We start from the raw sequence: 15,706 nt of genomic DNA, 5'->3' as shown, positions 1-15,706 counted from the left end.
CATGCTGCCTTAATAATGGTAGTGTTGGTGAAGGCAACAGGGGATGGAATGGGTAAGAGTGGTGGTTGTAGATTTCTTGCGAGATCAACCATTCTATGAAAATACAGTGTACTAGTATAGATAGTCCAATACATCGTATCTCGGAGTGTAGATAGTCCAATACATTGTACCTCCGAGTGTAGATAGTCCAATACATTGTACCTCCGAGTGTAGATAGTCCAATACATCGTACCTCGGAGTGTAGATAGTCCAATACATTGTACCTCAGAGTGTAGATAGTCCAATACATTGTACCTCGGAGTGTAGATAGTCCAATACATCGTACCTCCGAGTGTAGATAATCCAATACATCGTACCTCCGAGTGTAGATAGTCCAATACATTGTACCTCAGAGTGTAGATAGTCCAATACATCGTACCTCCGAGTGTAGATAATCCAATACATCATACCTCCGAGTGTAGATAGTCCAATACATTGTACCTTGGAGTGTAGATAGTCCAATACATTGTACCTCGGAGTGTAGATAGTCCAATACATCGTACCTCGGAGTGTAGATAGTCCAATATGTCGTACCTCCGAGTGTAGATAGTCCAATACATTGTACCTCGGAGTGTAAATAGTCCAATACATTGTACCTCCGAGTGTAGATAGTCCAATACATTGTACCTCGGAGTGTAGATAGTCTAATACATTGTACCTCGGAGTGTAGATAGTCCAATACATTGTACCTCAGAGTGTAGATAGTCCAATACATTGTACCTCGGAGTGTAGATAGTCTAATACATTGTACCTCGGAGTGTAGATAGTCCAATACATCGTACCTCCGAGTGTAGATAGTCCAATACATTGTACCTCAGAGTGTAGATAGTCCAATACAATGTACCTCGGAGTGTAGATAGTCCAATACATTGTACCTTGGAGTGTAGATAGTCTAATACATCGTACCTCAGAGTGTAGATAGTCCAATACATCGTACCTCGGAGTGTAGATAGTCCAATACATTGTACCTCAGAGTGTAGATAGTCCAATACATTGTACCTCGGAGTGTAGATAGTCTAATACATCGTACCTCAGAGTGTAGATAGTCCGATACATTGTACCTCCAAGTGTAGATAATCCAATACATCGTACCTCAGAGTGTAGATAGTCCAATACATTGTACCTCGGAGTGTAGGTAGTCCAATACATCGTACCTCGGAGTGTAGATAGTCCAATACATCGTACCTCCGAGTGTAGATAATCCAATACATCATACCTCCGAGTGTAGATAGTCCAATACATCGTACCTCAGAGTGTAGATTATTGATTACATTGAACCTCGGAGAATAAGTAGTCCAATACATTATATATTGGAGTATAGATGGAGTGTAGATAGTCCAATACATCGTACCTTGTAGATCGACCAATACATCATACCTCGGAGTGTAGATAGTCCAATACATTGTATCTTGGAGTGTAGATAGTCCAATACATTGTACCTTGGAGTGTAGATAGTCCAATACATTGTATCTCGGAGTGTAGATAGTCCAATACATCGTACCTCGGAGTGTAGATAGTCCAATACATTGTACCTCGGAGTGTAGATAGTCCAATACATTGTACCTCGGAGTGTAGATAGTCCAATACATTGTATCTCAGAGCGTAGATAGTCTAATACAATGTACCTCGGAGCGTAGATAGTCCAATACATCGTACCTCGGAGTGTAGATAGTCCAATACATTGTACCTCGGAGTGTAGATAGTCCAATACATTGTACCTCGGAGTGTAGATAGTCCAATACATTGTACCTCGGAGTGTAGATAGTCCAATACATTGTATCTCGGAGTGTAGATAGTCCAATACATTGTACCTCAGAGTGTAGATAGTCCAATACAATGTACCTCGGAGCGTAGATAGTCCAATACATTGTACCTTGGAGTATAGATAGTCCAATACATCGTACCTCGGAGTGTAAATAGTCCAATACGTCGTACCTCCGAGTGTAGATAGTCCAATACATTGTACCTCGGAGTGTAAATAGTCCAATACATCGTACCTCCGAGTGTAGATAGTCCAATACATTGTACCTCGGAGTGTAGATAGTCTAATACATTGTACCTCGGAGTGTAGATAGTCCAATACATCGTACCTCCGAGTGTAGATAGTCCAATACATTGTACCTCGGAGTGTAGATAGTCTAATACATCGTACCTCAGAGTGTAGATAGTCCGATACATTGTACCTCCAAGTGTAGATAATCCAATACATCGTACCTCAGAGTGTAGATAGTCCAATACATTGTACCTCAGAGTGTAGATAGTCCAATACAATGTACCTCGGAGCGTAGATAGTCCAATACATTGTACCTTGGAGTATAGATAGTCTAATACATTGTACCTCGGAGTGTAGATTATTGATTACATTGAACCTCAGAGAATAACTAGTCCAATACATTATATATTGGAGTATAGATGGAGTGTAGATAGTCCAAATTGTTGTACCTTGGAGTATAGATAAATTAAATCATTATACTTTTGAGTGTAGGTATCCCTATATGTACTTTTGAGCCCACTACATTGTACCTTGGGGGTGCTAGTATCTCTGAAGCCAAGTGTCCCTTTCACTCCCCTGCAGAGAAGGGAATTCTAGAAGGTACTGAACCTTCTGGAAGAAGGTGGCAAAATTCTAGAATATTCTACTCCAAAATGCTGTGGAGGCTAAGTCACAGATGTAGTAAAAGTTTAAGAAAAGACAGAACTGGCACGGAAGAAGAGTTGAGACCTGGATCATATTGAATGGTGGGCGAGCTCTGAGAGCTATTCCTGCTCCTATGTTCTAGTGGTGTTGTGCAGACCATTCAGCTCAATGGGTATTGCAGGCATGATCCTTATGACCGCCTATGATTAGTCTGCTTTGTAAAATTTGATACCATTGCTTTCTCTTGCTGCTCTAGAGAGACTAATGTTTGTGTATGGGGATGTTTCTGCTGATAAGAGATGCTGAAATGGAGCTTTACAAAGACTCAGTGAAGCCTTAAAAGGAGCTGTTCTGCACGCAAACGGTTTCAAGCGTAATGCTGCACATTCTCAATATTCCTGGCATGAGCTGTGCTTTCTTTTTGCAATAATAAGGACATGATGATAAACGGCCAGGCCAAAAGCCATAGCAGCAGGTTCCAAGCATCAGCCATTTTAGCATCTTCATCAAAGAGTCAGCGCACTCCACCTCTGTAAAATCATCATCCTACACTCGCACCACTACAGCTGCAACTCACAGTTAAGATTTATACTCTTCAAAGAAGTTTATAAAATTAGGAAAACAGATAGGATCGAAAGTCATAATGTTTTTCCAAGGTGACTTGTCACTAACTGTACTAGAGGGTTTATGTATTTAAGGTGAGAGGGGAAAAGTTTAAAGATGTGCAGAGGAAGTTTTTTTTTTACACAGAAGTTGGTCGGTGCCTGGAACAGGCTGTCAGAGGTAGTGATGGAAACAGATAAGATAGAAGCATTTAAGAGGCTTTTAGATAGATACATAAGTAGACAGGAAATAGCGGTATATGGATCATGAGCAGGCAAAAGGGATTTAGTTTAATTTGGATTACTCAGTGCAGACACCGTAGAATGAAGAAAAGGCCTGTTGCTGTGCTTGGTATGTTCTGTTGGAGATTCAGCCAGTAATGTCAAGCATGGCAATTTGAAGAAAAATATGGAAGTTTGAGAAGCCGGCATTTTCAACTTGTATCTCCACTGCTCATTTCAATCATGCCTTACTGCTTGCTCGGAGTCTTCTTAATCTCAGCATAAAATTCACACCTCAGCTTTTTGACCATGTACTGACCTTATTTTGTCTTTGTAAATCCTAATATTATTTATACTGATCCTTCGATGAAAAGAAGTGCCAGATTTAGAAAAATATTAGAACTCAGCACCAATATTAATAATCATACATTATCACTTAGCTGTCATTGTTGTCAATGACAACTTCCATTTACATTTGGTCTAAAGGAGCCAAGGTGCTTTACAGCACTATGATAAAACACTAGGATAGATGGCCAAAAATCTGTCTTTAAGGGACATCTTAAAGGATGTAGAGAGAAAGAGCAGTTTAGAAAGAAAATTTCAAAGATTAGGACCCGGTGGATGAAAATACAGTTTTCAAGGTGGACTAGTTAAAGATGCCCAAGAAATCTGAGTTGTGGGGCTTTATGCATCAAATGGATATAGGAATGACTGAGACTGCAGAACTTCAGAAGCAAGAGTTCTGGAGAAGAGGGTGCAACAAGTGCAGCAACACTCCCAAGTATTCTGATTTCCCTCTCACCCCTTCTCTTCCCTTCATTTGCTTATCACTTCCCTCTGTTGCCCTTCCTCCTGCTCTTTCTTCTGTAGTCCACTGTACTCTCCTATCAGATTCCTTCTTGTTCAGCCCTTCATGTCTTCCACCTATCAACTTCCAGCTACTTACTTCATTACCCCTCCCCCACCTGTCCATTTTCCCCCTCACTTTACTTTGCCAATCACCTGCCAACTTGAGCCCCTTCCCTTCCAACGTTCTTCTTACCCTGGCTTCTTCCCCCTTCCTTTCCAGTACTGATGAAGGATCTTGGCCCAAAGTGTCTACTGTTCATTCCCCTCTCTAGATGCTGTCTCACCTGCTGAAATCCTGCGGCACTTTGTTTCTGTTGCTCAAGATTTTCAACATCTGCAGAATATTTTGTGTTTATGATTTGCTGCTTCTGTCACCTGAAGCTGGAGCTTGGCTGATATCAATTTAGCTCTAGCTCCCTTAAATGAAGGCCAATCAAACAGAACCATATAAAGAATGGACATTCTAAAGTTGAGATGTTGCCCAAACTTTTCAGGGCTGTGATTTGGTAACTTTTTCATCATTTTTTATTCAAAATGTGACTGGAGAAAGTCTATAAATCTTATAACAACTTCAGAAGGGTAGAAGAATCTGTGCTCGTATTTTCTTTCATCTTGCCAAAAATTCTCCTAGGTAGCTTTAATTGACAGATGGTGCATTTTAATCATTCAGTTATGTACCAATTTAAGATTTTTCCAAATGTTAGATGTTGCAGTTTCTTGTTTGACAGTTGTAAATTTTTTCTGGAGACTTTAAAATAATGAGTCATCCTTGTCACACTTCTAACATTACTAGCCCACACAACAGAACAGCATGTGGCATTTCTGGAACAGTTTTGCTGCTTATTAAAGCCTCTTCTATATTTGATAACGTAGGATTGATTTTCTTGAATCACGGCCTCCTATTCTATTTCTTCCCCATTATTCTGTGCATTTACTGCCACTAATTTACTGGAACATAGTGCCCCAGGAAACATCAGAAACAAAGATATTGGCAGAGAGACCTATAATTCCCATCAAGCTGGCATTCTGTGAAGAGTAATAGGCAGCAAAGCTGGTACAGAGATCCAACCGGTTATGTGGAAATAGGAGAGTGTGGAAGGGGAGAGGAGTGGCTGTGTGATCGGGTGAGGGTAAACCTGGGTTTGAAATTAGAAGTGACTGGACTGGGCTGAGATGTGTTTGGGGCAATAATAGTATCTGGGAGGGGAAGGAAGCATGGTCACAGTTACTGGGATGAAATTTCCAATAATTCTCAGTTCTTTCAGTGTGGTAGAGTTCAACATCCAGTGAACATACAAACTCAGCTTCTTAAATCTGCTCCAGCATTTAACAGACCATAGCCAACCTCATTATAACTTCAGCTCCTCATTCCTGTCTCCCCACAATAACTTTCCAGCTCCTTACCGATAAACAATCTGTCTCAGCCCTAAAAATTTCCTATGACTCTGCTTTAACTGCCTTCTGAGGATGACAGTCCCAAAGATGCACCATCCCTGAAAGGAAATATGTCAGCTCAGTATTAGATGGGTGACCCATTATTGTTAAAACAATAACCCCAGTTCTGGTTTTCCACATTAAAAAAAAACACACTCCATCCACGTCCGCCTTCTTAAAATCTTTTAGGATTTTATATGTTTCAATCAATTCTCTTCCAGTTTATTGGTAGGTCAAATATAATGATAGAATATAGTATTAATGTTAAGACTCTTGGCAGTGTGGAGGATCAGAGGGATCTTGGGGTCCGAGTCCATAAGACACTCAAAGCAGCTGTGCAGTTTGACTCTGTGGTTAAGAAGGCGTACAGTGTATTGGCCTTCATCAATCGTGGAATTTGACTTAGGGGCTGAGAGGTAATGTTGCAGTTATATAAGATCCTGGTCCGACCCCACTTGGAGTACTGTGCTCAGTTCTGGTCGCCTCAGTACAGGAAGGACGCGGAAGCCATAGAAAGGGTGCAGAGGAGATTTACAATGATATTGCCTGGATTGGGGAGCATGAACTCGGCCTTTTCTCCTTGGAGTGATGGAGGATGAGAGGTGACCTAAAAGAGGTGTATAAGGTGATGAGGGGCATTGATCGTGTGGATAGTCGGAGGCTTTTTCCCCAGGGCTGAAATGGTTGCCACAAGAGGACACAGGTTTAAGGTGCTGGGGAGCAGGTACAGAGGAGATGTCAGGGGTAAGTTTTTCACTCAGAGAGTGGTGAGTGCATGGAATGGGCTGCTGGCAACGGTGGTGGAGGTGAATACGATAGGGTCTTTTAAGAGACTTTTGGATAGGTACATGGAGCTTAGAAAAATAGAGGGCTATAGGTAAGCCTAGTAATTTCTAAAGTAGGGACATGTTTGGCACAACTTTGTGGGCTGAAGGGCCTGTATTGTGCTGTAGGTTTTCTATGTTTCTATGTTTCTATTCTTCTCAAATCATCAGATAAATGGCCCAAAATGGCTAGTTTTCCCAAAACTTCTTTATTGGACATTCCAGATTATTGGACTATTTAAAATTCTCTAAATCCCAATGCATTTAAACCTTTCTTCAAATAATAGAACCAGCATTAATACTCTTGACTTGTGCTCTTTAATTCCCAATATGTGAAGTTTAACCTTCCTGCTTCTGTATTCAGTTCCCTTTTTGTTATTTTTGTTAGCAAATCAACTCCCTGCTTGAACCTGTGCTGACTTCTGTTTCAACCCAATTGTTCACTGGTGTCTGGGAACATCTGTGACCAAAATGAAAGACTGCAATTTTAACATCAGGGCAGCAGCAGAGAGCATCCACATTCAATTATCCCGGTCTTCCAGTTGTTTCCATGAGCTAGCTTTCAAGCTATGATTGGTGTCTTTCTTTATTCCCCCGATTTACTGTGGATGTGTTATAAAACTGTGAAAAGATTGGATGTGCCGCGTAGTATTTCATTGCTGTTCCCTTGGTAGCTTTCGTTGTAAAGTAAAAGACTGCCCACATCTGGGAATAGGTAAGTATGTATGGATTTTATTTGTGGCAAAACCCGGAAATAGAATAGTTCAATTGTGATGCTGCCTTAACAAAAAAATGAATCTTCCAAGTCACTCTCCAAAGCATATTGAAAGGAAACAGAAAAATTAAATTCATTTGTTCACCATTCCATTGGTTTTTAACTATTTTTTTCTGAAGGATGTTGAGAAATATTGCACTGAATATCAGTGCCTTAAATGAGTAAAATTCATGGTTGGCTGAATAAAACCACATAGGAAAAATAAATAATGCAAGAGCCATCAATTTAGGCTCCACACAGCACCATCAACCTACCATGGAGTTGCGTATTAGATTAAAATTCCAAAAATGTCATGTAGTCATATTTGTATTTCTTACATAAAAGTTATCCTGACATCCTTACATAAAAGGTAAAATGAACAACATTTTAGATTAAAAATAGCAATATTTCTGAGCAGTGAGTTGAAAGGAAAGTGCAGTGGAGAGATGAAGTACTATGTTAAAAACACTCACACACAAGATAAATTACAAACATGAGAAAGTCTGCAGAGTCTGGAAATCCAAAGCATCAAACACACAATGCTGGAGAAACTCAGCAGGTCAGGCAACACCCGTAGAAGTAAACTAACAGTTGATGTATCGAGCTGAGACGCTTCTTCAGGGCAGAGGAAGGCTTTGGCTTGAAACGTTGACTTTATTTCCATGGATGCTGCACAAGATAAATGTTCAAAAGGCCATACTATTTTTCTGAGTTCCTCAAGTCATTTATCCAAAACTCCCTCTGGACCCTTGCGATGTGTGAGGGAAAATAAGAGGTGTAGATAGTTCTAAAAATGAGACATCAAGTTCCACTTGTCTTCTGATGACACCTAGTTCCTCATCACCATCGTACCAAAGTAAAATACCTTAAAGCTGGAAACAAAAAAAAAAAATCCGGGAAATACTGAGGTAATCAGTCAACATGTCTGGGCAGAGCAAAACAGTTGATGAACTTCCATCAGAACTGCTGAACTGCTTATGTCACAACCACGGATTCGGCAGCGCAGAGATACAGCAATTGAGCTCGTGAATTTGCATGTGTCAGCTAATTATTATTTCATTGTGTCTGTATTTAACTTCAATCTTTTTGTTGTAGTGCTTGTCAAAACTTGAGCAAAGCACAGCAATGCGTTGCTGCCTGTTTGCATTCAGCCTTGCCTGAGAAATTGGACTGTCGAGTCAGCTGAGTCTGGAGACCAGCAGTACTCATTTTGTATTTAGGTATTCCTTTCAGCCACAGTGTTGGCTTAGTTTTCCATCTGAGAGTTTTAGTTAACAACTCTATTTGGCTTAGTGTTTATTCTTTTCTTTTCCCTCTAACTCTGTTCGCATTAAAGTCTGTAATCTATCGACCCAGCTCAGTGTCTGAAACTTTAACTCTTTTTCTGTCCCTACAGAAGCTGAATTGCCTGCTGGGTATTTCCAACTGACTATTTTAAAGTCTTTCTTGCCATCTCCTTTCTTAATTTCTTACTTCTTCAGTTCTCTCTAATTAAATGTTGTGAAGGCCCAAGACGTTCCCTTCAGACACTTCCACAATTCTTCACTTTTATCACTGAACATGAATCACTGTTTTAGGCTGAACTAGACTAATTGCAACAGCTGTGTTGTATCTGACCCAAAGATGAGCTCTCATCTCCATGTCAGCTTAATTAAACTCTGCCTACTTATACCTACATAATATTGCTCCTTTAAGTCAGTGGCTGATCACTGTTGAAAGACTTTTAAACTTATGTTCCTCCAGATTCAAACATATACAATGCTTTCTTGACTGTCCATTTATCAAGATATTATGAGTGTTTAAACCTCAGCTGCAATAATTCTAATTTGTAACAATTCCCATCCATCCATTACCTTAATATCATTTTTCACTTTGCCAGTGTCATGATTTTAAAATATATATCCGTTGCTCTCTCACCGTTGCCTCTCCAGCCTCTTCATCTATAAGCTCCACAGTGAAACTCATCCTCTGTTCTTCTAGTTTTTCTACTTCTCTTAAATCTAATTTTTCTCAGGGGAGGGAGAGCAGTCAAGAAAGCACTTTAGAGACTTCAGGTATAGGAGCCAAGTGTTGTCTGTTTCCCCGCCATGCACGATCACTTTCAAAGCAGCTGGAAGAATCAACAAGAAGAATATAGTGAAGAATACATGGAGGCTTTATACACAACTTTATACCATACCTCACTTGAGGGCATTTCACAAGGAATAGGTTCAAGTTAAGATTCAGGCTAATTTGTTTATCACATCAAAGCATACAGAGAAATATGTCATTTGCATTAACAACCAACACAACCTTAAAATGGGCTGGGGAGAGTCCACAAGTGTTGCCACACTTTGCTTGGATTTCACAATGGATGGTATGATTGACAGAAAAGTGAACATGTTAGTTATAACACTCTGGTTCCAAAAGTAAGATTGCCCTTGTCACACTGTTACCATCAGGAAGGAAGTACAGGAGGCTGAAGGCACACTCTCAGCGATTCAGGAACATTTCTTCCCCTCTGCCACCAGATTTCTAAATGGACTTTGAACCCACGAACACTACCTCACCACTTTTTTATTTCTGTTTTTTTTTGCACTACTTAACTATTTAATAGACGAATATATACTTAATGTAACTGAGTTTTTTCCTCTATATTTATTTATTTATCTATCATGTACTTCATTGTACTGCTTCTGTAAAGTTAACAAATTTCACGACGTAGGCCGGTGAAATTGAGTCTGATTCTGATCCACAGGAAAGGGAAATGGAGTGAAGGAATTTTTTGGCCAGAACACTCAAATAGGTCTAGCTCATAGAAAGAGGAAGTCTGTGTGTCAGGGAATATGATCTTATATTGAACTTTTACTACTTGGTTGGCCAGGCCTGGAATCTTGTTTTGTGGCTGCATCTACCATTGTTCCTTACATAAGACTGCTGCTATGCATCAATACCTTTGGTGCATTGCCAGATATTAAGAGGCTTGCGCAGTGAATAGTGGTGTTTCTGTCATACCGCAAAGTAATGGTGATGCAGGAACATCGGTCCTAGTAAATCCCATGCTATTAGTCAATAACACATTGTAACATCAGACTTTAAATCATAAATTACCCAGATGAAGTATAAAGGTTTTCTGCTTCAAGAGGTATAATCATTCAAATAGCAGTCAATGTTCATAAAAAAAAATCAAATCTTGTAAACTGTGGAAACTGAGCACAGTTCCAAATAATCAGTACTACATTGCAGACAACACACACAAAATGCTGGTGAAATGCAGCAGGCCAGGCAGCATCTACAGGGAGAAGCACAGTTGACATTTTGGGTCGAGACCTTTCGTCAGGATGAACAAAAGAAAGAGATAGTAAGAGATTTGAAAGTGGGAGGGGAAGGGGGAGACCTGAAATGATAAGAGAAGACAGGATGGGGAGGGATGAAGCTAACAGCTGGGAATTTGATTGGCAAAAGGGATACAAGGCTAGAGAAGGGGGAGTATCATAGGATGGAAGGCATCTTATGATCCAAAAGAAAGGGGGAGGGGAGCACCGGGGAAGATAGAGAACAGGCAAGGAGTTATTGTCAGAGGGAAAGAGAGAGAAAAAAATTAAACATATATATGGGATGGGGTAAGAAGGGGACGAGGGGCATTAACAGAAGTTAGAGAAGGTCTTTGCTTATTGAACCTATTGTAACAATGAGGTGGTCAAAACAAAGCTACTTAAAGTGCTTCTGAAAAACAATGTACGGTACAAATTAAGATTTAAATTATAACTAGGTAATGTATTATATTACTGAAGCATGGTTTTGCTTTCTCGGCTGAATTAATCGTCACTAAATTTTCTGATAAGCATCCTTTTCTTACCACTTCAAAGAAATGGAGACTGCAGCTTCAGGCAGAGAGTATAAATAATTGTAAACATTGCTCAGGCATCAGATTATTATTGCCAATTATTTTAGCAGAAGATTGAGCCAACCATGAGAAAATTCATCAGAATTAGATCAGATATGATATAATTCACAATTAATCAAAAAGTAAAACCTGTGTTAGCAATAAAACTGAAATAAGATCAGAAAATGCTGGCAAGTGAAATGGAACCCACATTTTAAGTCAATGTTTGAAATTGCAGAGAAGGGTTTGGGTGAACAAAGAGGGTGATTCTAATAGTGAGAGGACCAAGAGCATATAAATGGTGTTAACAGTGGAGGTACTGACTGAGAGAGGATTGTGAAGGCTTGTTAATTACAGATGATCTAATTGAAAAAAAAAATCATGCATTGTAAAATTCTTGAAATTGGAACTAAAAAAACAAAGCTTTAGACATATTGAGGCAATATCTGTGTGGGAAGAAGAAGTCAAATAAACGTTTCTGTCATTGTTGTTTTCTCCAACTTAGTGTGTTTAACTTCTACGTTATCTCAGTTCTGATGAAAGGATATCCACACAATCTATTAATTCCATTTCATCTTCCATAGATACATTTTGACTTGCTGAGACCTTCCAACATTTCCTGTTTTAAACTCATGAGTAATTTTAACTTTGTTAGTTCCTCATGTAAATCTAATGTGTTTCTGTGTTAAATTATGTAGCTCAGAAATAACGTACAGAAGTGTACCATGTGTAGAATCATTATGCAAGATGTAGCATGTATAGAATCAGCAGGTTCCATGCTGTGGTTTTGTGTAACAGGACTAATAAGTACCTGAAAGGTAGAATGCTTAGGAAAAGGTGGGCATACAGAAGAGAAAAAGGCAAGTGGATTTGAAAATAAGTGAACACAAGGAAGTCTGCAGATGCTGGAAATCCAAAGCAACACACAAAAAGTGCTGGCGGAATCCAGTAGGTTTATAAAAATCCCTGCTCTTCAGTTCACTTGGTCCACCTCCTTCCACTTTATCAATTTCTCTGCAGCCAAACTGTCAACCAACATCTTTTACGAACCTACTGATTCCCGCAGTTATCTGGACTATACCTCTTCCCACCCTACCTCCTGTAAAAATGCTATTCCCTTCTCTCAGTTTCTTTGCCCCTGCTGCATCTGTTCCCAGGAAGCAGCTTTCCGTTCCAGGTCATCAGCCTTCTTTAAAGAAAGAGGTTTCCCTCCCTATGCTATTGATTCTGTCCTCACCCACCCCTCCTCCATTTCCCATGCAGCTAGGCTCACCCCATCTTCCCACTGCCTTAATAGTGATAGAGTTCCTCTTGTCCTTACCTATCATTCCATCATGCTCCACATCCAACACATAATCCCCCGCAACTCCGCTATCCCCAAATGAACCCCACCACTAAACATATTTTTACCTTCCTCCCCCACCACCATCGCTCTCTGAAGAGATTGCTCCCTCACTTGTCTATTCATCCCTCCACTTCTGGTACTCATCTGCCACAAGCAGGACTTGCCAGTGGCCAAACATCTGTTTCCCATTCCCATTTTGATGTGTCGTTCTGTGGCCTCTCCTTGTGCCAGTGTGAAGGAGCAACACCTTATATTCCATCTGGGTAACTTCCAATCCGATGGCTCAAATATCATTTTCTCCTTCTGGTAAAAAAATTCCCCCTACCCCCTCTTCTTCTATTCCCCACTCTGACTTTAGACCTCTTCTCACCTGCCTATTACTTTCTCCTGAGACCTCCCTCCCTTCCCTTTCTCCTATGGACAACTCTCTTCTCCCATCAGTTTCCTGCTTCTCCAGTCCTTGACCTTTCTCACCCACCTGTCTTCACCTATTACCTTCTAGCTTTCTTCCTTTTCATTCTGGCATCTTCCCCATTCCTTCTCAGTCTTGAAGAAGGCCCTTGGCCTGAAACGTCAACTGTTTATTGATTTCCACAATAACAGATGCTGCCTAACCTGCTGAGTTCCTCCAGCATTTTGTTTGAGAATAGGTACTCTGGCATTGATGCCAGGAAACCAATTGTGTCAAATAGTCCCAAAGGAAGATGAAGTGCTACCATCTTTGGGCAAGGTCTCTTTAGGCTTAATCTGTCAGATCAGCCACAGTCTATCCTGGGCTTTTATTATAACCAGGTCTGCTGACGTCAGCAGCAAGTAACTCATAGAGGAAGTAAAGCATTAATTAAGGTACAATGGGTTGAGCATTGGAAGATTTTTCCATTTAGTTTTCTCTGTAAGCAGTGCATTACCTTTATCATATGGACTTTGGTGAGCAACCTTTTTCATTACAGGAAGTTAATCTGCTTGTCAGGCTGTCAGTGACAGACATTGAATAGTCCCTTTGTTGGTTAACGAATAAAGAACCAGTTAAGGAATTAAGGACTTTCAAAACTTGGTGACTCTGTATCATTCTTAAGGACAGGGTTATGTTGACTTAACTCCTTGTGGTGAACTACATATACCTGTCTGGACACACCCCTGCTGACTGCTCCTGTGGCTCCTCCCACAGACCCCTGTATAAAGGTGATCAAGGCCTGAGCCCAGCCTCTCAGTCTCCAGGATGTAGTATGGTGGTCACTCATTGCTTGTTCCTTCTTCCAGTCAATAAAATTGATGTCTCGCCTTTACGCCTCAGAGTGAGTTATTGATGGTGCATCACTCCTCAGTCTAGAAATTTTTCTGAACTATTTTTGTTCACATTGAGAGCATTATTAGTCCTGAAGAAGGGTCTCAGCCCAAAACGTTGACAGTTCATTTAGATTCTACCTGATCTGCTGAATTCCTGCAGCATTTTGTGTGTGTTGCTATGGATTTCCAGCATCTGCAGACTTTCTCATATTTATGAGACATCCTAAATCAGTTCGCAAAAATCAAATGAAGAGCAGGAAACCAATTGAATCAGATAGTCCCAAGATAAAATGAAGGGCTGCAATCTATGGGCAAGATCTGTTTAAGTCAATTGCAGCATTCAGTATTTGTCACAGTGTGCATGATTATGCCTTTGAAGATTGTAAAACGGCCAGGGAACGTGGCAGAGAATTATAATATTTAAAAATTGCATGGATGGGAAAGCTTTAGAGCAGGGGTTCCCAACCAGGAGTTCACGGACCTCTTAGTTAACGGTAGGAGTGCACGACAGAAGAAAGTCCCTGGTTTGGAGGGATAAGGGCCTAACAGACAAATGGGATGAGCTCAGGAAGGCATTTATTTGACACAGAGGAGTTGGGCCAAAGGGTCTGCTTCCAAGCTGGATATCTCTATGACTGTATGACTGACAAATGGCTTTGCAGAATTTCTTCTGTAACATGGCACATGCTCTGCTTGTCGATTCCAGCAGAGCATTCTCTATAACGTCTTGTTAGTTCTTGCAGCTATTACACTTTAATTTGACCACTACAATCTATCCGGGCAGCTCTTAAAGGGACATCACTTTCCTCTCAGACGAACCCTCAGGATTGATGATGGACTTACTACAACTCCACGTTCTTGGGTTCTAGCTTGGTTGATGAGGGCAGAAAGCAAACTGATGGAGCAAGAAGTAGTTGACAGAGCAGGTGGGGTGTGGTCTGGGAAATGGTGTACACCTCCAGCAATTATGCAAACCCTTCTGACATTTTCAATACCATCTAGAAAGAGTGCAGAAAAGATCTCAGGAATGTTGCTTTGATTGGGGGTGGGGGGGCAGCTTGATTTATAAGGAGAAATTGGATAGATTGCAACATCTTCCTGAAGGCTGACCTTTCTGAGGGGCTTATTCAGGGCAGAAAGTCACAGTCTCTTTCCCAGGATAAGGGTATCTAAGACTAGAGGTCATGCATTTAAAGAGAGAAGGAAAAGTTTTAAAGGGATCGAACGGGAAAAATGGTTTGCACACGGATGAAGGGTTAGTGGAATGAGCTGCCAGAGGACGTGACAGAGGCAAGTCCAATTATAACACTTTAAAGACATTTGAACAAGTATATGGATAGGAAAGGTTTAGAGGGAAATGGGACAAATGCAGACAGCAGGCATGCTTAACTTTTTTTAAAGAGTGTTTGAACATGTCCTTGAATCTTGTCACCTGGTACTCTCTCCCCATGACAGATAGGGTGTTATAGAGACATATCACGATACAAGCATTATCCTTTCAGCTGATGAATGACTGAGTGCGTGGTGATTGGGGAGATAGTGGGAGAGTACTCAGTGAGGAACAGAGGGACCTGGAAGGGCTGTGCGAGGGAAATAACTGGGTGATTCTGCAGCTGTAGCTGTAAATCCAGGACGTTGTGTTGCCTCCTGAATGCTTGGGTCAAGAATGGTTGTGTGTCATTCTAGACATGGAAGGGAAACAGTATAACTTGTTATTGACATTGGTTCTAATGCCAACCTGAATTTAAGAAGCCAGGTTGACCCTCTGAGGTTGTAAGTATTTGGAATATTTCCAGTGCCTCATGCTAGCAAGTGGGAATCACCGGCTAGGTCAAAAGAATATATGA

The 15,706-nt window shown here is 40.7% G+C and overlaps 1 protein-coding gene and 1 long non-coding RNA gene across 4 annotated transcripts in view; one reads left to right on the top strand and one right to left on the bottom strand.

Annotated features, from left to right (window-relative positions):
- The window catches only part of LOC132391180 (uncharacterized), a 1,045,680-nt gene that overhangs the window by 983,762 nt on the left and 46,212 nt on the right, over positions 1 to 15,706 (top strand). The gene's annotated exons all lie outside the window — the stretch shown is intronic.
- The window catches only part of LOC132391182 (uncharacterized), a 56,675-nt gene that overhangs the window by 17,722 nt on the left and 23,247 nt on the right, over positions 1 to 15,706 (bottom strand). Inside the window, exons 3-4 of one of the 3 annotated variants that reach the window (XR_009511112.1) lie at positions 9,216 to 9,472; positions 7,355 to 8,234 (exon numbers count right to left, since the gene is read on the bottom strand). This is a non-coding gene — a long non-coding RNA (uncharacterized LOC132391182). Of the gene's footprint in view, positions 1 to 7,354; positions 8,235 to 9,215; positions 9,473 to 15,706 lie in introns of those variants that run through there. The other 2 variants (XR_009511111.1, XR_009511110.1) reach the window with 2 other exon arrangements.

This window comes from Hypanus sabinus, chromosome 3 (genome assembly GCF_030144855.1).
Source record: "Hypanus sabinus isolate sHypSab1 chromosome 3, sHypSab1.hap1, whole genome shotgun sequence".
Classification (NCBI taxonomy): domain Eukaryota; kingdom Metazoa; phylum Chordata; class Chondrichthyes; order Myliobatiformes; family Dasyatidae; genus Hypanus; species Hypanus sabinus.
This window is presented reverse-complemented; position numbering and strand designations above follow the sequence as displayed.